At 34.1% G+C, this 18,649-nt stretch overlaps 1 protein-coding gene and 1 non-coding gene across 2 annotated transcripts in view; one reads left to right on the forward strand and one right to left on the reverse strand.

The window, feature by feature from the left end:
- The window catches only part of LOC128678862 (uncharacterized protein), a 113,673-nt gene that overhangs the window by 19,744 nt on the left and 75,280 nt on the right, over positions 1–18,649 (forward strand). The window lies entirely within an intron of this gene.
- On the reverse strand, positions 9,463–9,535 carry TRNAQ-CUG (transfer RNA glutamine (anticodon CUG)). Its single transcript has one exon. It is a non-coding gene; the product is annotated as a tRNA-Gln (tRNA).

Below are 18,649 nucleotides of genomic sequence, written 5' to 3' on the forward strand. Positions count from 1 at the left end.
AATGACAGTCCATAATCTTCTGCAGCTTTCCGTGTCCCATTGGCGGGCCTCCTTCCGTATCTGTCCTGGACCATCCTTATCCAGTTAATGCCAGCAATTTTCTTTACATCGTCGACCCGTCTAGCTGCCAGATGTCCTACGCTCCGTTTTCCAGTTCTGGGGTGCCACTCAGTTACAGCTTTACTCCACGTCCTTCCATCGTTCCTTCTAGCCAGGTGTCCAGCCCAATTTCATTTTAACGTCGCGACTCTGGAGACCACGTCTTGAACTTTGACGTCCGTATGACAATCCAAACTGTTAACAATTTTTTTCAGAATGCTTGATGAGCGAGCAATGCTTCTCCAGTTTCAGCAGGGCATGCAAATATTCTGACAATAGGAAAAGAAGTTTAAAATACAGTCAGTAACATTTTGACTAAGTACATATTAATAAATCTCGCAATAAAGATTGCATCTGATCTAGCGCTCAATTAAAATTTTACGCGACACCGTACGTAATTAAGACTTGCACGATTCTGTAGGCAAATGTTATGTATGCTATCGCAATACGTAATGGTAACTTTCCCTACTTTAGATGCTTTGTCATGGTGCTTGTTGGTCGTTTGTTACACCACTTATGTATCTCAATAACCGTGTGTGGACGTCGTAATTCGTACCACATTATGTTACAGAATCAAGTCTACACCTTACAGGGCAGACAAAGCTAATAATCGCGAGGCGAAAAGGCTTCTTGAGATAACCTTTTTAAGGATAATACCTAATGTTGAGTTGCCTTTTGGTTATCAATAGATGAGTCGTATGGATCAATTGATAAAATAAGTTGGTATTCAGTCTTAATAATATGGAAAATTATTCCAATATGTCCCAATATTATATATGTAAAACTCAAACGCTGATGAGATTTTCTTATTATTTGTATACAGAGGATGAAACAAGCCAACACGGTTTTGCCAGGAATGGGCCACATCAAAAAGCGCAAACGAGCTATCGTTTGTTCTTTTGGATGTGGCCCATTCGAGTGCCAACTCGACAATGAAATCTAACATTAGATTTGTGATCAAAATCTTTGTGATAATCTTTTTACGTCAGAGTTGTGCAAATGGATCTTACATTCGGTCGATAATACTGTTGCAAATTGCAAGATCGGTATCAGCTACTAAATAGACTGGAACTGCTGATCTGTAGATTAGTCTGTTCGTACTCTTCGCTAAAACCTTTAATGATCTACCGTTTTACGCTTCTCCCACTTGTTGAATGTTTTTGATTCAGTTCAGATCTATAATTTCAGTGTCTCTGCATCTATTTTCTACCAATACTACTACTCTGTTTTATTCCAATACCTTTCTTTTACTTGTGTTGTATGCGATAATAAATATAGCATTTCTAAAATACTGTTAAATCTCTTATCACTTTCTTAACAAAAACATTTACAATTAATGTGCCTAATATAAAGCACAAAAACGATGGTAGTTTATAATGAAATCTAACATTAGATTTGGTCGATCAAAATTCACATCAGAGTTGGGCAAATGACTACCATATATTTAATAACTAACTTGCTTAACTGTATTTGTATGATTTTTTAAATTAAATAAATCGTGTAGCACAAATTATGTCCCTACCACATTTACTAATTTAACAAAAATAAATAAATTTAATAAAGTTTCGTTACTGTTGCTGGCCTGATATTAAATTATTCTATCTAATTAAAAATACTATCTAGATAAAATTATTTTCGGCCAGTTACTGTACAGTTTCGCTTTTACTTTTTATTCTAAATCTATTTTCAAATAACTGTCATATGACCCAATACCAACAGCCTATTTACAACATTAAACTCGTGTTGATACGCACATTATCACATTTACCCAACATTGGAGTATTAATAATACGAACTTTAAACTTTAAGCCATCTTGACATTTACTAGATCGATTTGCAAATTTAGTAGATATTTTTGAATCTTTACTTTGACATTAAGATTGATTTTCACAGTTGCAGGAGACAACTTTGACGTTAATGTTATTTAAACGACGGCGGCGCGCAGGCTAAAGTCAACGTCAAAAATGACTGGTGCAGCTTACCCTAAGCCAAAATCTTCTAAATACAGGAAATAATTCTTGGTTTCACCCCTATGATGGAGGATCCTTTTATTATTACAAGATTTTTGTAACCTTCGTTTTTCATTCCAAGATTAAACTGCACATCGAGGGAAATGAAGTTATTTTAATATATATATATGTAGATATCGTTTGTGCCTAATGGTGCTCCCAGGGTCGGCTTCCAACGAGAGAACTTCTCAACGGGATAGTGCACATAATGACTTTTTGTCACGCGTTGAATGTAACATATAACAATAAAAGCTTGTAGAGCTCTAGATATATTTTTAGTGGCATAGCTTCATAGGGTTTTTTGACTTTTTGTGTTTCGACGATCAGCATAATTGAGTTTTTACTCAATTAAAGATCCCAGTAGTATTTAAAGGTGTATGAACCCATCAGTATTATAATGTTAGATGATGTAACATCTACCGGAGTTAAGACTTTTTTCATTATACCGTCCCGTCGGTGCACTTTGAACATTGCAGGCTGTATTTTATCGTCGCGACATTTTTTCTTTTAGAATAAAAACAATGTCAATTTGTGAGCACTTTATCAGTCTTCCACTTTGTAAAGAATAAACTCAATTATGTTGACGACCTAATGTTTGTGGTAAGTGCTTGATAATTTTATGTGTTTGATGCTGTGACAGTGTTAATGTTTGTATTTTATGTGTTTGCCGAATAAATTATTTCTTTCTTATTTGTTTTCTTGTTATGTTCTTGAAGATTTCAAGTAAATTGATGTTGTTCTTTTCATCTGCATATTTTATTTGTATACGTGTGCCACTGAAATCTGCTCCAGGATATCTTTAGATTCATATTCTGCCTTTGGATACCCTTTCATCATCAGTTCAGCCTCAAGAAATCTACCTGGTTAGGTTATTTTTTTGTTTTTCTTTCTGGCATGATAGGGACCAACACTGTTTTAATGTATTTCTTTCGGCATTTCTTCTGAGCAGTGGTCGTTCCGAAATGCTAGTAGTTAGTAACTTTTGGTAAATATAATTTAATTTAGAATATGGCGTGAAAAAGTGCCTGTGAATATGACGTGAAAAGTGAAGGCATAATTTCCGAATAAATGATTTGATTTTGATTTTGTATTTTTATGTCAATGTAATTGCATAAATTGTTTGCAAAATTTATTGTAATAAGAGGTTACATTGTGCCATTAACAGAAATATAGCTATTAATATGAGATGTTTATATTTGACGACCTCGGTGGCGCAGTGGTAAAGTGCTTGCCTCTGAACCGTGAGATCCCGGGTTCGATCCCCGGTCGGGTAATGATGGAAAATCATCTTTTTCTGATTGGCCCGGGTCTTGGATGTTTATCTTTTTATGTATTTGTTATAAAATATAGTATCGTTGAGTTAGTATCCCATAACACAAGTCTCGAACTTATTTCGGGGCTAGCTCAATCTGTGTGATTTGTCCTTATATATTTTTATTTATTTATTTAACCAAGACAGATGCAACTCTGTCAAAAGTTTCCAACTTATCGAGGTCGGTGCATTTAAGCGGATGGTTTAATTACGTCACACTATTGTTACATTGATGCCCGTTACAAAATGCCATGTCGTGATGTATGAATGAGCATGTGGAAACTGACATCGATGTGCTAATGATTTGCAGTAATAGAAGTTTTGACGAGCAAATAACAGATATTCATCAGATCTAAGTATTTGCATTGTCATTTGTTTCGTCTATTTGAAGAAATTTGAAGTGGGGTAACTAAACATTGAACATGTTTCCTCCGCATTTAAACTTTCATTTAAATCAAATAGGTACATATAACCTTTATTTACCTACCATGACAATTTGATATAAAGATTATATCATAAACATGCTACACAAAGGCGCGAAATATAGGTTATAGTATACTAGATGTTGCCCGGGGCTTCGCTCCCGTGGGAATTTTTAGATAAAATGTAGCATAATATATATGCCTATAGCAATCTTGGATAATGTACCTTTCTAATGGTGAAAGAATTATTGAAATCGGTTCGGTAGTTTCGGAGATTACCCGCCTCAAACACACAAACTCACAAACGCTTACCTCTTTATAATAATAGTATAGATAGATTCCAAACTACCACCTATATTTCACGCCTTTGTGTGAAGGAATTGTAACAAAAATACTACAACGAAGTACGCATACGAAATTAAAAGTGACTGAAACTACACTGTTGAAACTAAATTGATCATAGGAGTCACGTGATTTTCTAAATCTATTAGGATATATATATATATGTATACTAAATCTATTTCTATTAGTTGCGATGAAGAAATACGATCGGAAAAGGAAGTTTAGAAGCTGCGTGCATGCAAATAGTGTAAATATTGCTAGTTTGTTGTTAAACAGAGCGTGTTTCCTTGTTAGGTTAGATCAATGTTGTGTTTAATTTTTCAAGGAATTGTTTTTTATGCAAGTAGAGGTCAAGATTCTGATAGATTCATAGATCTGATAGTCTGATAGATTTATCAATTGGTCTATTGTTGTATTTGACTTGGTTCTCTGCGTCTTTTTCTGGATTTATATCATCTGTCTGATAAGCCATGTACGGGAAATGTCTAAATTAAACCCTCGAAATGGAACAGTAAACAGCATATTATCTTACTATTGCAAATCCTCTATTCCCGGTCTTGACATAGAACTGACTGCACATAGTATATAGTTCAATACCATTCAACTAATGCACTTCATATGACGTCTGATGGACGTTAGGAAACGAGGGTCACCTTCGCCCCCCTCCTATTAACGGGTTTCCACTCAATGTCAGACCAGATGTGCCCATGACAGGCTATATAACTACCATGCATTCTAATTGAAGAACATTTTTCTTGCCTGTGGAATGATTTCCAATATTCTTCGACAACTGAAGATTGAACATAAAAAATCTTATACTTTTGATCATGGCCATTGTGGGAGTGGGAAGTGGGAACATTTAGACGTAAACGTTACGCCACTGTTCAGGCACTGGTCTTTCTTGATTAGGATGATGGGTCATAATCTTGATTGACATGACTATGTTATGTGAATTGTTCTTGCGTGTAAAAACACGCAGGAAGTTGAGCTTTCCGAATACGATGTACGAGTATGATCAAAATAAATACATTTCTGACTACATATCCAGTGCTTCTCATTCTTGCCAATAGTTACTTCAATTGCGACAATGCTTTATAGTTGTACAACCGCCACTATCGCAGGACGATTACAGAACCACTGAGCCACAAACCTCACGATATGGGTATTAAAGTAAGGAAAAGCAATAACTTATTGCATCCAAGTACAGCTTTTCGAGGTGGTCATCAGTTTAATACGCATTGACATTATGCGTTATCTTATCTGCGTCCAGTCTAGGCACAAATTACGTGCTAATCTAAACACACGTGCTCAGCATTGCACATGCATATGCGGCATTCGTCGCACACGTCAGCCAGCACCTTGTTACGGTGGATAATACGTACTAATTTGTTTAAATAGGTGTTTTAATTTTGTTGATACAAACTCCATGAGGTGTCTCGCTCTCGTGGGGATTTCAAATTATAAACAATTGATCCTGAAATGAAAATGGACATATCTATATCTAATACCATTTTATTATTATCGTTTAGGTTCGGTACACCTATATAATTCTGTTAGGTGTTTGTTGTGTGAAAGAGTTGCGAAGATTCATCATTCATGTCATGAGCACGAACAAAGGGCAGAGACTTTTTGTTGTTGATATCCCAAAAGATTTTAAGTTACAAGTTTGACGTTGTGTGTCGTTGCTATACATTTGAACCAATTATCTAAAGTATTTCCTATATGTTTTCTTGCAAAAATATATATGATGATTTTTTCTTATTTTCTGTCCTTGTTTTGATTTGATTACCCACACTTCTTGTTGTATGTTGTGTACCTATTTTTTATAATTTCAAAAGAGCTTTGTGCATAACATCTTCTTCAAATGAAATGTCTGTATCTTATTACACTTTATTTCACGTTTATGATTTTCATTTATGGATCCTAACATTAGCCTAAATTAGTGTGAAAATTTGTAAGTAAGATCTAAACAAACATGACCCTGACCTTAGTAGCCCAACTCGGAATCATCACCAAAATAGACCGCTCTGACTTCATTGTTTACTCACAGATGCCTCCAGTTCGAATAGCCTGCTAATTGATAGCGAGGTTATCAAATTGGGCCCAGTAGATAGCATCTAGTTAGTTACGGACTTTTTGTCAATATGCTTAAAAAAATACTAGGCGTAAACCCATCACAGTCTACGAGTTTCTGCGCGCGTTCATCAAGATCTGCTTGGCTGGTAAACAAGTTTGATAAAGTCACAAAATATACTCTGATGCAGTTATAGTCGACCCCCTAACGAATAAACAGAAGCACCTTTAATATTGTAGTGTAATGTTTTATGACTTGTAAGCCGCAAGAAGACTGAAAGATGGACTGAAAGAGTAACTTCTTGGGTCCCGACTGATGGAAAAATATCGCAAAGCAATCCAACAGATGAGATGGTCTGACGAACTCTCGGGCTTCGATAAGGGATGACAACAATTGGCGAGGTACAGAAGTGGTTGGAAACAGAAAGGGGAGGCTTTTGCTCAGCTGTGGGACCTAATAGCTTTAATAAATATATAAAAAATATGATTTGAAAACTATTTGCCTTTTGACTAACAATTCCTAGGTTCATTACCCTACTATATCATTAACAATCATTAAGTAGATCATTGGAATTAGTTCGCGTTTCTGAATGCGGACAAAAACATGTCGTGTTACCTGTCGCCTGTAGTGATATTACATTCATTCAGGTAACGGAATGCGAGATACATCTTCCACTAACATTACAGTCAAGAAAGCGAAAATAATGATTTAAGCACCGATTCTAGGGTTTCTACCCTTCTTTTTTTCATCGTGAATCTTAAAATCATTAGTATTTAAAAAGAATTAAGAACATGACTCTTGTCTGTTTAGTGTATTTCATCTATGTTCGACCGTTGCTCTGTTCTCTTTGTATGCCACCAATTCTTGCTTTTTCAATATAATTATATAAATATATAAAGCCCTGTTTAGCGTTCTTTTTCTTTCGTTTCTATAATTGTTTCCATTAGGCTTATCCACATCATCCTCAAGTACATCATATCATGTCCGTGATGACCTCATCATTTGCCCTCCGACCCACTTAGTTTTGTTAGGGTTTTGTATTGTAAATACGAAACCCTAATAATGCACATAATAAAAACACACACAGTTATAATCTAGAAAATTAAATTATATGCGCAAAAGGCGGCCTTATCGCTGTGAGCAATATTTTCCAGGTAATTTATTTTCTGTTGATCTATGCTTCCAGGCAACCATCTGAACATACCAACCTACATAAATAGCCACAAAATGTAATGCTTCAGACTATGCTAGCTTCATTGAATAACTATTTTTCATGGCACATTTTAAAATTTGTTTCTAGCTAACTATGATTAAAATAAATGGATTTTCGTAACGCGAATATGATACGCTTGAAAAGCCAACTAACCTATTTTAACGTGTCCCAAAATAGTGCAATGTTTGACCAGTTATCATACGCCCGGATGCGCCTCTCGTCCCGACATTATCAGTCTATCAAACTATGTCCTTCAGTATATATTTATAATTAAAATTTATCTAGATTGAAAGTATGAAATTTTAGCGTTCAACCTACATCCACATACCTGATAAAGATGTTTCGAATTATAAATGGGAGAAAGACGATAAATATGACGATGGAAAGACAAATGAAGGTTTAAAAAGGAGATAGAACGAGTGTTTGTGTAGTTTTAGATGATAAAATGATTAGAAAAGTGATTTTTTCGAAGATAACACATACATTTGAAATATATAACGGAATGAAAAAAAGGATATAGTAGAAGAAGTTTTAGTTGGAGCTTTGATATAAAGAAAAATCAATACAAATCATGTATAAATACACCAAATTAGTGAGTCGGTGTTTAAATAGGTTAATCACCTACCATCAACTTTTACAGAACGATTCCAAAGCAACTCAGTTCAATTTAGGCCTAAAATGAATAGCATTCATACTAAAAATTAAGTCGATGGTACGAATTTGGGATGCTCAGTTCAGTTTTGGTCATAAAGTGGATCGCGTTAAGAGATGATGGTAAGCCCCCTGGACCAAATGGTGTCAAATGGCTTTGATTTAAGACGACCAGTATATAAACATTCGCTAGCTGACATAAAAAGACAATTTATCACTATATGTATAATCATTAACTACATGAGACAATATAATAAAGTTGATCATGGAATAAAATTATGCTTAATAAAATGGACATATTAATAAAACTTAAAACACGAATGTGTTTATAGGAGTGAATTAGGTACTATTACTACTAATAATTCAGTCATAAATCACGCAAAATCAACTCGTTTGTGACACGATTTGGAATCTATATTAATATAATATAACTTGAATGGAATAAATGGCATATAATATCATTATACAAAAATTCCTACCAGGCGCTATCGGGTAACTATTAAAGCATTGTTTTTATTTGATTTTCCATCATCGAGATGCACTTGAACATTTATCTTCCATGACGTAAAACACACGTTAAACACTTTTTTCTTTCTTATCATAAGTATGTATTAATTTTCAACAGTGGTATCCGATTTTATCCAAGTCCCCTTATTTGACATGGTTTTTATGATTACCTACCGCCATTTAGTGGTAAGTAGTCTATTAGTAAACTAAACTGTCAACCAGTATGCAGTTTTCCCGATGTTCCTCCTTCACCTGAAGCAAGTGGTGGTATAAGAATATTACTACTATATGTATATACAAGTAAGTCAGATTGTTCAGTCAGTGAACCTTTCGACGGACGGAAAGATACACAGATAATATCGCATAATACTCTAATATACAAACACATGTCTAAAATTATTTCTAGCAATGATAAATCTACTGAAATAATAATATATTCTTGCGTTTTATCCCTAGAGTATCTCGCTCAAGTCTTTCTATTTCTGACTTGGATATCTAATCCGCAGGATAGCTACCAAAGATAACTTCTCTTTGTTGAACTAAGAAAATAAACTTAACAAGCTTTGAGACTCAAAATAGACGGGCATTGCAGTGCTACATATTGTGAAAACTGCAGAGGTAACTTCATTCTATTAATTATTATCATTATAAAAATTATTAAATAAATAAATATATTAGGACAAATTACACAAATTGAGCTAGCCCCAAAGTAAGTTCTAGACTTGTGTTATGGGATACTAATTCAACGATAATATATTTTATAACATATACATATATCCATATAGATAAACATCCAAGACCCGGGCCAATCAGAAAAAGATCATTTTCCATCATGACCCGACCGGGGATCGAACCCGGGACCTCTCGGTTCAGAGCCAAGCACTTTACCACTGCGCCACCGAGGTCGGCAAATTATTAGATATCTTCATTCCATTAATTATCTTTACTATCCATATCCATACTAATATTATAAAGAGAAAAGATTTGTATTTTTGTGTTTTTGTTTGTAATGAATAATCTCAAAAACTACTGACCTGATTTTGATGAAATTTGCCACTGATATGGAAGAAGCATTCAGGATTGACATAGGCTATTTTTACTATGGTTTTACTTACTCGAGAAAAACCAGGGCGAGCCGTTAGTTTGAATATTTTCAATGGGACTATAATTTTTGCCCATTTATATAAATGTATATTTTTATGGTGCATTTTTATAAATGAATCTGGGGCATCTTATATCTATCATCTCCGATTTATAAAATCGTAAACATAAGCACATTGTTTACTCTTGGCTCTGATAAATTTTCATTTAGAAACAGAAAACTTGAGAAAATATTAGAAATTCTTGGTATCCGAGGTGCGTAACGACTGGTCCGTACTCAGGTTAATAACTTAAAATTAAGTTAAATTCCATATATATCTATATAGATCTGTATTAAAATTCAAGTGCGTGAAATTTCTTGCGTACTCGTAAACAAGGTGCCAATTACAGAATCTTACCAATTATCAACAATTTATTTGGAAGAAAATCAATAAAATACATGTTTTGTGAGCGCGACACGACTAAAATAAAGCGAGTTGAGATACGTAATCGAGCAGAGATACCCAATCGATATCAGATTATGGACATCTGACACGGTTGGTTGACTTCAGCAATTTTAAAATTGACACTCCATTGACATAAGTTTCACTTTATCTACATTCGTGCGGGGCTGTGATGTCGCGAAGCCCGGGGCCCTGCGTTAAAATAAATTTTTGAACATACGGGTGTGATTTTACAAATGGCTGTCTGCCTGACCTAATGACTAATACTAAGGACTTGCTTATATCGCGGTTCATATGGACACAAACAAAATTATGTGTTTGTAAAACAAACAGGCACAACATACCCAGGGCCACAGATATATCGGTGATCGCAAGTGCAAATATTGGGTTGTGCTGGGAATCGAACTCTAGAACGGATGGGCGTTCATAATCTTTGTCACGTGTAGTTTCAAATGATATTTTTATTTGAAATTGGAGCCCAAGGCACATACAATAGCAGTTATCCTTACATATTATAAAACAAAGTCCTCTGCAGCGCCTGTCTGTCTGTTCGCGATAAACTCAAAAACTACAACACGGATTATTATGCGGTTTTCACCAAGAGTTAGTATGTTTCATGAGGAAGGTTTGTGTGTACAATTTATTATGTTTTTAGCCAAGCGTAGCCGGGACGATCTGCTAGTATTGTAATAATTTCCACCTTCCGGTAAGACCGTTCATATTTCAAACTGATCATGATTAGCACATACAATACGACCCCGAAATCAATCTAAACAGCAATAGACGTGGCGAGAGAAATGACCTGGCCTTAATACCGACCTGGAATTTCCATAGCAATGTAGAATCGACCTTGTGTTTGTGTGTGTACGGCTTAATTTTCAATGAACTGATTAAACCATGTGTGTTTGGATTAAGTCAAACGTTTGAAAATCTTCCTGGTTTAAATTTGGTGTATATATATATATATATATATATATATATATATATATATATATATATATATATATATATATATATATAACTTTTATTGTACCACTTTAAAACAAAAAAATATATTATTTAAGGTAGAGAGTTATCATCGTAGGAAATCTAATCACTTAAGTGTATGTATGTACGTAATATTTATTACTTTAGTACTTTAGTGTGCAAAATTATTCGTAATACACTGTCAATATAACAACCTTATCCTATATTGTGTGTGTAAAAAGACATTGGTACATTGGTACTTGTCGCGCCTGTCTGTATGAACGCGATAAAAATCGACCGGACGGATTTTTGTACAGTTTTCACCAAAAGACAGTGTGATTTCTGAGGAAGGTGTAGCTAAATAATTATTATGGTTTTACCCGAGTGAATCCGGGACGGCCGCTAGTTAAGTATGTTGCAATCAATCTCCATACTTAAATCGCTACATCTCATAACTCGTTAACTGTGGCGTACAAAATATCAATCAAGGAACATTCACATTTATTTATCTCGTGAACGTTGGGAATACTAACGCTTCCTTCATTTCATATGGAAGTTTCCTATGGAAATTTCCAGGGTTGCCACCTTTTAAATATAAATTACTAGGTGCCACACTGCGGTGTTACCCTTGTAATTATTTAAAAGATACTTATATTTTTTTATACACAGTAGTAACAAGGTTCATTCAAAGGTCATTGACTGTCAGACTTTTTACTAAAATCCTACGAGAATCGCGTACTTTCGATATAAATAAAAGTTCCCTTATGTGTTAATCCAAGGTATCAACAACTTCAATACGAGTACCACATTTCATATTGGCTTGAACAGTCCAGCCGTTTGGGTGTGAAGAAACCAAATAAACCAATAGCCAATCGCCACGTCATGTCCACAGTTTATCCAAATATTAATATATCAATAGTTCAGTTGACATTTACACTCAACAATGGAAATTAACCCAATACGGTCAAAAATAACATGACTACGGCGTCGATTCTAATTATAGTTTTACAATAGACTTTTTGCCATTAATTTTCATTGGCAATAAATAAGAAGTACCAGATTTAGATTCAGATTTATTTATTGCAAGTCACAAGTTTGTAGTCGTTACATAGGTAAAAAGAAACACATTGACATCAAACATGAGGGCTGATAGTTGCCATACTTACAAAAAGGATTTAAAAACTCACTGTTTTTCACTGGTTGGCAGTTAAGTTCAGCATAATATGTAGCGATTACTTGCCTCTGGACTTGGATGAAATCTGACAAGCAAATACAACACTCGAAAAGTAGCATCTGAATAGTTCGAACCATCTTGGTCTGCGACGGCTTCTTCTTCGTAACCAGCCTGCTGTAGACCATTCTGTGGCTATTCGAGCCAACAATTCATCCTGCATCCAGCAAATGTGTCTCGCTCATATCCACTAAGTTTGGTGTTTCGTTAATCGAGTCATAGTTTAAATTACGATATTTGTTGTTACAAACAATGTCCTTTGACTTTATCTTGTTTGGAAACCTCTAATCAAACATGACTTGAATAGTTATGATTTGTACGTCGCTGTTATCAAATATATGTACTATGATTTATGTACCTTAATTTATATACTTTACGCAAACTTTAATCCAAGTAATGTAACTTCTATATTTTTTTCAATTTCCTTCTTGTTGTATCTTACTGGTATATCTCCTTTGTGAATAGTGCATTAAAGAGTTTATCTATCTATCTTGTCATTTTTAAATCAGTAAAATAAAAATTGGTCGGATCCCTTTATAAAAGCTCTGAATCTCATTCAGTTTGTGGACATAATCCCCTTTGTGGGACGTCGGCGAACGACGAAGTTTTCATTTCAATCTCACTTCTGATTTTTAATTTTCTTTCCCAATCCTTTTCACCGTTTTCGCTTTTGGTTGCCTCGCTTGTTTATTTTCTTCTATTCAGAATTAATTCTTTATGGTCGTTTTTGGAAATGAACTTCTAATTTTTTTTGCCAATTAATCTCTAAACCCTTTAAGGGGCATCGTCAAATTTGACGTTGATTTTAACCGGCGCTCCGATGACGTTTAGACGAAATGGCGTACTTGGGTGGGTTGCACCGTCAACTTAAATTAACTTTATAACCTGCGAAGAAAATAGCAAAGCCATTTTGTCTAAAATCAACGTCAAATTTGACGGTGCAACTCACCCTAAGTCTTACAATAATTAATTAAAATTGATATACCTTTCAACGAAAGTTTTTCTTTATCACTCCATGTCTCAATCATTTGAGAATTGAATTGAAAATAAAATCATTTTTTGAAAGTCTGTTAAGGGTGCTAACCATCCAGTCTGTGAGGGCAAGGACTAGGCGAGCATACTTTGCCAGAGGTCGTAAATGACGTCATATAAGAGGAAAGCGTACATAATACGTGACTTACATCGTGCATTCTCTGATACATTAGAAAATACATAGATATAGAATACTGGCCGTCTCTCTGTTTCAATTATGTGGGAATTTGGAATTTATGGATAGATTTTCTCATGATAGGGACTAGACTCGTACCTAACGAGTATTTTATAAAAGAACACAGACGCTAAAAGCAAATGCTTTTAGCGTCTGTGTCCTGACTGGCAACAACAAAACTGTTATTGATAGTTCCACATTGCTGCGGGAGTTTTTTCGCCGCTCGTGGCGCGAATTCCATCCACGGAAATATTAAAATAGTTCTGGATCCGGAGATAAAAGAGACCTCTTGTGACGAATTGTATTATGAATTAGTTGATATAAGTCATCTAACAAAATAACTTAAGTTTCAGGTTAGTGTAAAAAATCAACATCATTTAAATAACAAAAAATACTATTTAATTCTTTTTGTAAGTCGGTCTGGTAGGAACCAACTTTCACTCGACGAAAGTAAATGATAAACGCACTTGCAAACACAAACAAATGACCTCCCAGCTTCCAAGAATTTGACTGACATTTCCTAGTATCTGGTTTAAACTGGTTTCGTGTTTTTACTTTTAAAACATAGAAGAGTTCTAGTTAGATCGTTCAAATTATCGGAGCTGTAAGTCTTGTTAAGACTTATTTGAACGATATTTTATGAAGGTTCATTGAAATTAAAGCTCTTTCATTTTTCTCATAAGTATTATTATCCAGGTCGCATTCTAAACATCGTGATTCGACAACGCACCAAAGTTCGTCATGAATCTTAAATGGATCTGGGCAGAACACCTGGCACGTCATCATATTTATCATGTTTCTGGATTGAATTATCCCATGCTTCATTTCCAGTCTTATTGTTTCTGTTTATGTTACTAATTTCATCAAATATCGATCCAGGAGATTTGGCGTGATTGAGTGGAAACATTTTTATTTTTGCATCAATCAAATCTCCTTCAAGAGGCCTATAGATGTATTTAAAAGTCGTTGACGCATTTTGCAATTACTCTTTGGCTATTGGTATCAATGGATGGTGTTTGCTTATCACCAAGTATGCTTGTTACGAGTATATCTAAACTAAAAAATTAATAATAGAAAAATATTTTACTCTGTGTACTCCATTATTCCGGGCTGCATTCATTAAGGCTTGCATTTCGGGCGCTAATGAGCTCATAACGTTGCGTTCCTTGACGGTTGCATCACTTGACTACTGGAACCATGTGTTTTGTATGCATTTGTGCAATATTTCTAAAGGGTTCAATGTCTTTTTCCTTCATAAATAGCTTAGCTGCCAGGGGCTTCGTTCCCGTGGGAATTTCGAGATAAAAAGTACCCAGCCCAAATTTCATAACAGTAAAGAATAACAAACATACATACACACATAGATACTATTAAGCGTCTTCTATATATTTACTAGAGACCCTGAGGCTTCGCTGGGATAAAACCACGGTAAAACCATAATAAAAACGTCGTCTGGTTTCACTTGTCTCTGTGCCAAATCTCATCAAAATCGGTACTTTCGGCCTCGGTGATCGGGTCTTGGATGTTTATCTATATATATTTTATACATACGAGTATATATCTATATATATATATATATATATATATATATATATATATATATCTATATATATATATATATATATATATATATATATATATATATATATATATATATATATATATATATATATATATATATATATATATATATATATATATATATATATATATATATATATATATATATATATATATATATATATATATATATGTGTGTATAGTATCGTTGAGTTGAGACTGATTTGTCCTTATATATTTAGTTTTTGTAATGATACAAATATAAAATATTTAAGACTTTTAAGTCTTAAAGGAAGAAGATACGTTTTTTCCTTAGAATCTCCTCGATCCACATGTGATTCTAGCAGTGGACTAAAAGTGCGAACATTTTTTTTTATTTCTTAATCTTCTTTTCCATCAAAAATTTGTGTCAAGCATCCTCGAGTTAGTATGGAATTATGCACATTTATCTGCTTCCTACATGTCGTTCACGTCGCTGGTAATGGGAGGGAAAAAGGTTGAATGTGTTGAACGACACTTTACCTGCATGTTTTATTCGTTACGTTCTAAAATACTTGTGTAGAAAAGTTAACTCCCGGCTCTATGAGTGATATCAGGTTTATCATTCCTATAAGAAAACTATATTTTTATTTTAAAAAGTTTTAAACGTAATTATTACCTTATTTTTTTTTGCTAATAGTAACAAATGAGATATCAAGAGTAACAAAAATATTTAGTTAACAAATTAGAAGGAATGACGATCATTGCCTCCGCATGATCCCGGTTGCATTCACGGTTGTGATGTTTCAATACCTACATATATATATCCTACGAGATACAAATAAAAATCAAGTGTCAAAGCTTTTCACCCCATTTTCACTTCGTACAATATCCACGGATATAATGTGGTCTAACTCTTGTACTGGAAGAGATTTCCTTGGAAATAAGTAGCACCATTTTTTTCAATGTAGGTACTTGAAGTTTCTTGTGTATCTTCATACATTGATAAATGAATAAATAAGCAGTCCTTTATATTATTAATCTCAGTATTTTAGGGTTATAGATTAGGTAGTATTCTAAGTCTAACCACAACACGGGAAAAACAAAATTAAAATAGCTTTTGCCTGCGGCTTCGCCCGCGTTAATTTTCCGGGATCAAAGGTACCCTATGTCCTTCTCCATACTTCAAACTACATGTGTGCAAATATTCAAGAAGATTGGTTGAGTAGATATAGCGTGAAAAGGTGACAAACAAACAAACTTATTTTCGCATTTATTTATTTTTTATTTTATTTAAGCATTATAGTTTATATTGCTCAAAATTACATAAAAGAGTACGTAAATAATGCCATATGGCATTCTCTACTGGTTAACCATAGACCAAACAGAGATAGCAAGGTGTTGCCATAAACTGCAACTAAACTAAGGAAAAGGTAGTGGTCGTTCCGAAATGCCAGTAGTTTGTAGCTTGTGAGAAATAACTATTTAATATAAAAATTGAAAAAGTGCCTGTGAAGGTCTAATTTCTGAATAAATGATTTGGATTTGAATTTTTTTTTTTTAATTGCTAGTATAACTTTGTGTGGACACAAAATAGAGAATCAAAACAGTCAACCACAAAGAGGTTGACTGTTTTAATTCTCTATTTTGTGTCTCACTACATTACTAGTATACTAAAAAAGCCTATACTGTCTAGAGCTCTCAGAGTATAACAACACCAAACATCACCCCAATGCTCAAATGCTCAAGAGGACCAAAAACACTATTGAGTGTTCTTGGTCCTCTTTAATGATGTCCTTATTTAATTGTTAATATTAAATGGATTGCCATTTAATATCAATAATTAAATAAGGATTGTTTACTTAATTTTTTCTAAGTCTGTGCACTAGTGTACTGGCTTGAGAGGGAAATGGTTTTAATTTTAATTTATTACACCGAAAAAAAAGTGTCCTTTACAAATTTAACAAGCCATGACAACAAAAAGTGTAATTTCTTGAATCATAAATGAGCCCACTCTAAGTTTGTGGGAGCAGGGGTGCCGTTTGACATTGAAACGAGTTTTGTATGAACTGAACATCCGTGCAATTTTAAATATATTTTTATCAGAATAAAGTATTTTTTGTTGTATTTTATGACGACCTCGGTGGCGCAGTGGTAAAGTGGAGTGATGGAAAATCTTTTTCTGATTGGCCCGGGTCTTGGATGTTTATCTATATATGTATTGTTATAAAATATGGTATCGTTGAGTTAGTGTCACATAACACAAGTCTCGAACTTACTTTGGGGCTAGCTCAATCTGTGTGATTTGTCCTAATATATTTATTTATTTTTGGGTGGTTCTCAGAGCGTTTCGATGGCTGCACGGTGAAGAAGAACATTTCCAAAATCAATCATTCACAAAATTGACACACACACCACATTACAGATTAATTATTAAAAAAATTGTAATTCTTATTTTTTTCTTTTGTTTTTTCTTTGTTCGAAAATTTTCCCTTCTATAGTAAGCGTCAAATAATTTTATTTTTATTTTTCAGGTAATATTTTACGTGTGATTGAAGATTGTCCCGGTAAGATAGCTTCATCAGTCGTTACATCATGCAAGTGATATAAATAGGATCAACCGCGTCACTAGTTGTAATCTATACGGTGAAGGTTTTTTGATATATGCCCCGACTAAATGTCGTAATGCGACTGCACCTAAGTCAAGACTAGCCTGCTAGAACAAACAAATACAAAAATAATTACAAGAAACTATAATACTTCTTCTTCGTTCACCTTATCTCCTAGTTCATTTGGGATTGGACCTGCTTCGTACTATTTGCCTCAGAAGTTTTTACTCCGAGTTATCTGCGAGTTGATGATTGGCTTCCCTTCTGTCTGGTTACTTAGTCATGTTGTGTATTTATCAGTTTATGGACAGAAAGAACGTAAGAACAGACAGTAATTAGGAAAGTACAAAGGTGCTGCTGATTTCCAATAATATGTGGTTGGTATAAATGGTGTTAAATATAACAATTAAGTCTTGATTTATTACTTAATTTATTCTGAAAGACTTATAGATTAGGTTCACAAGAAAAATCATTTTATTGAAAATAATTTGTGGAAGTGGTCGCGGGCGTTATCGTCCAGAAGTCGCTCAGAAGCTATTAAACTGAGATCAAGTATTAAAGATTTATCTCTATCCCATGGGGCCACGGCACTAGCGGACACAAATAAAATTAGTGAAGTGTAAAAGGACCATAATGAAATAGGACTAATAAACTTCATATGCTAGATTTATCACTATTTATTTAAAGAAGCTATAGAGAACATGTTGTTGTAATAGAACTTGATAATTGGCTGATTTATCACTATCAGAGAGAAGCTATTAAAGAGAACTTGTTGTAATAGAACTTGATAATTGGCTGATTTATCACTATCAGAGAGAAGCTATTAAAGAGAACTTGTTGTAATAGAACATGAGAATTGGCTGATTTATCACTATCAGAGAGAAGCTATTAAAGAGAACTTGTTGAAATAGAACTTGAGAATTG

The sequence above is a fragment of the Plodia interpunctella genome, chromosome 20, assembly GCF_027563975.2.
Source record: "Plodia interpunctella isolate USDA-ARS_2022_Savannah chromosome 20, ilPloInte3.2, whole genome shotgun sequence".
Taxonomy (NCBI): Eukaryota; Metazoa; Arthropoda; class Insecta; order Lepidoptera; family Pyralidae; genus Plodia; species Plodia interpunctella.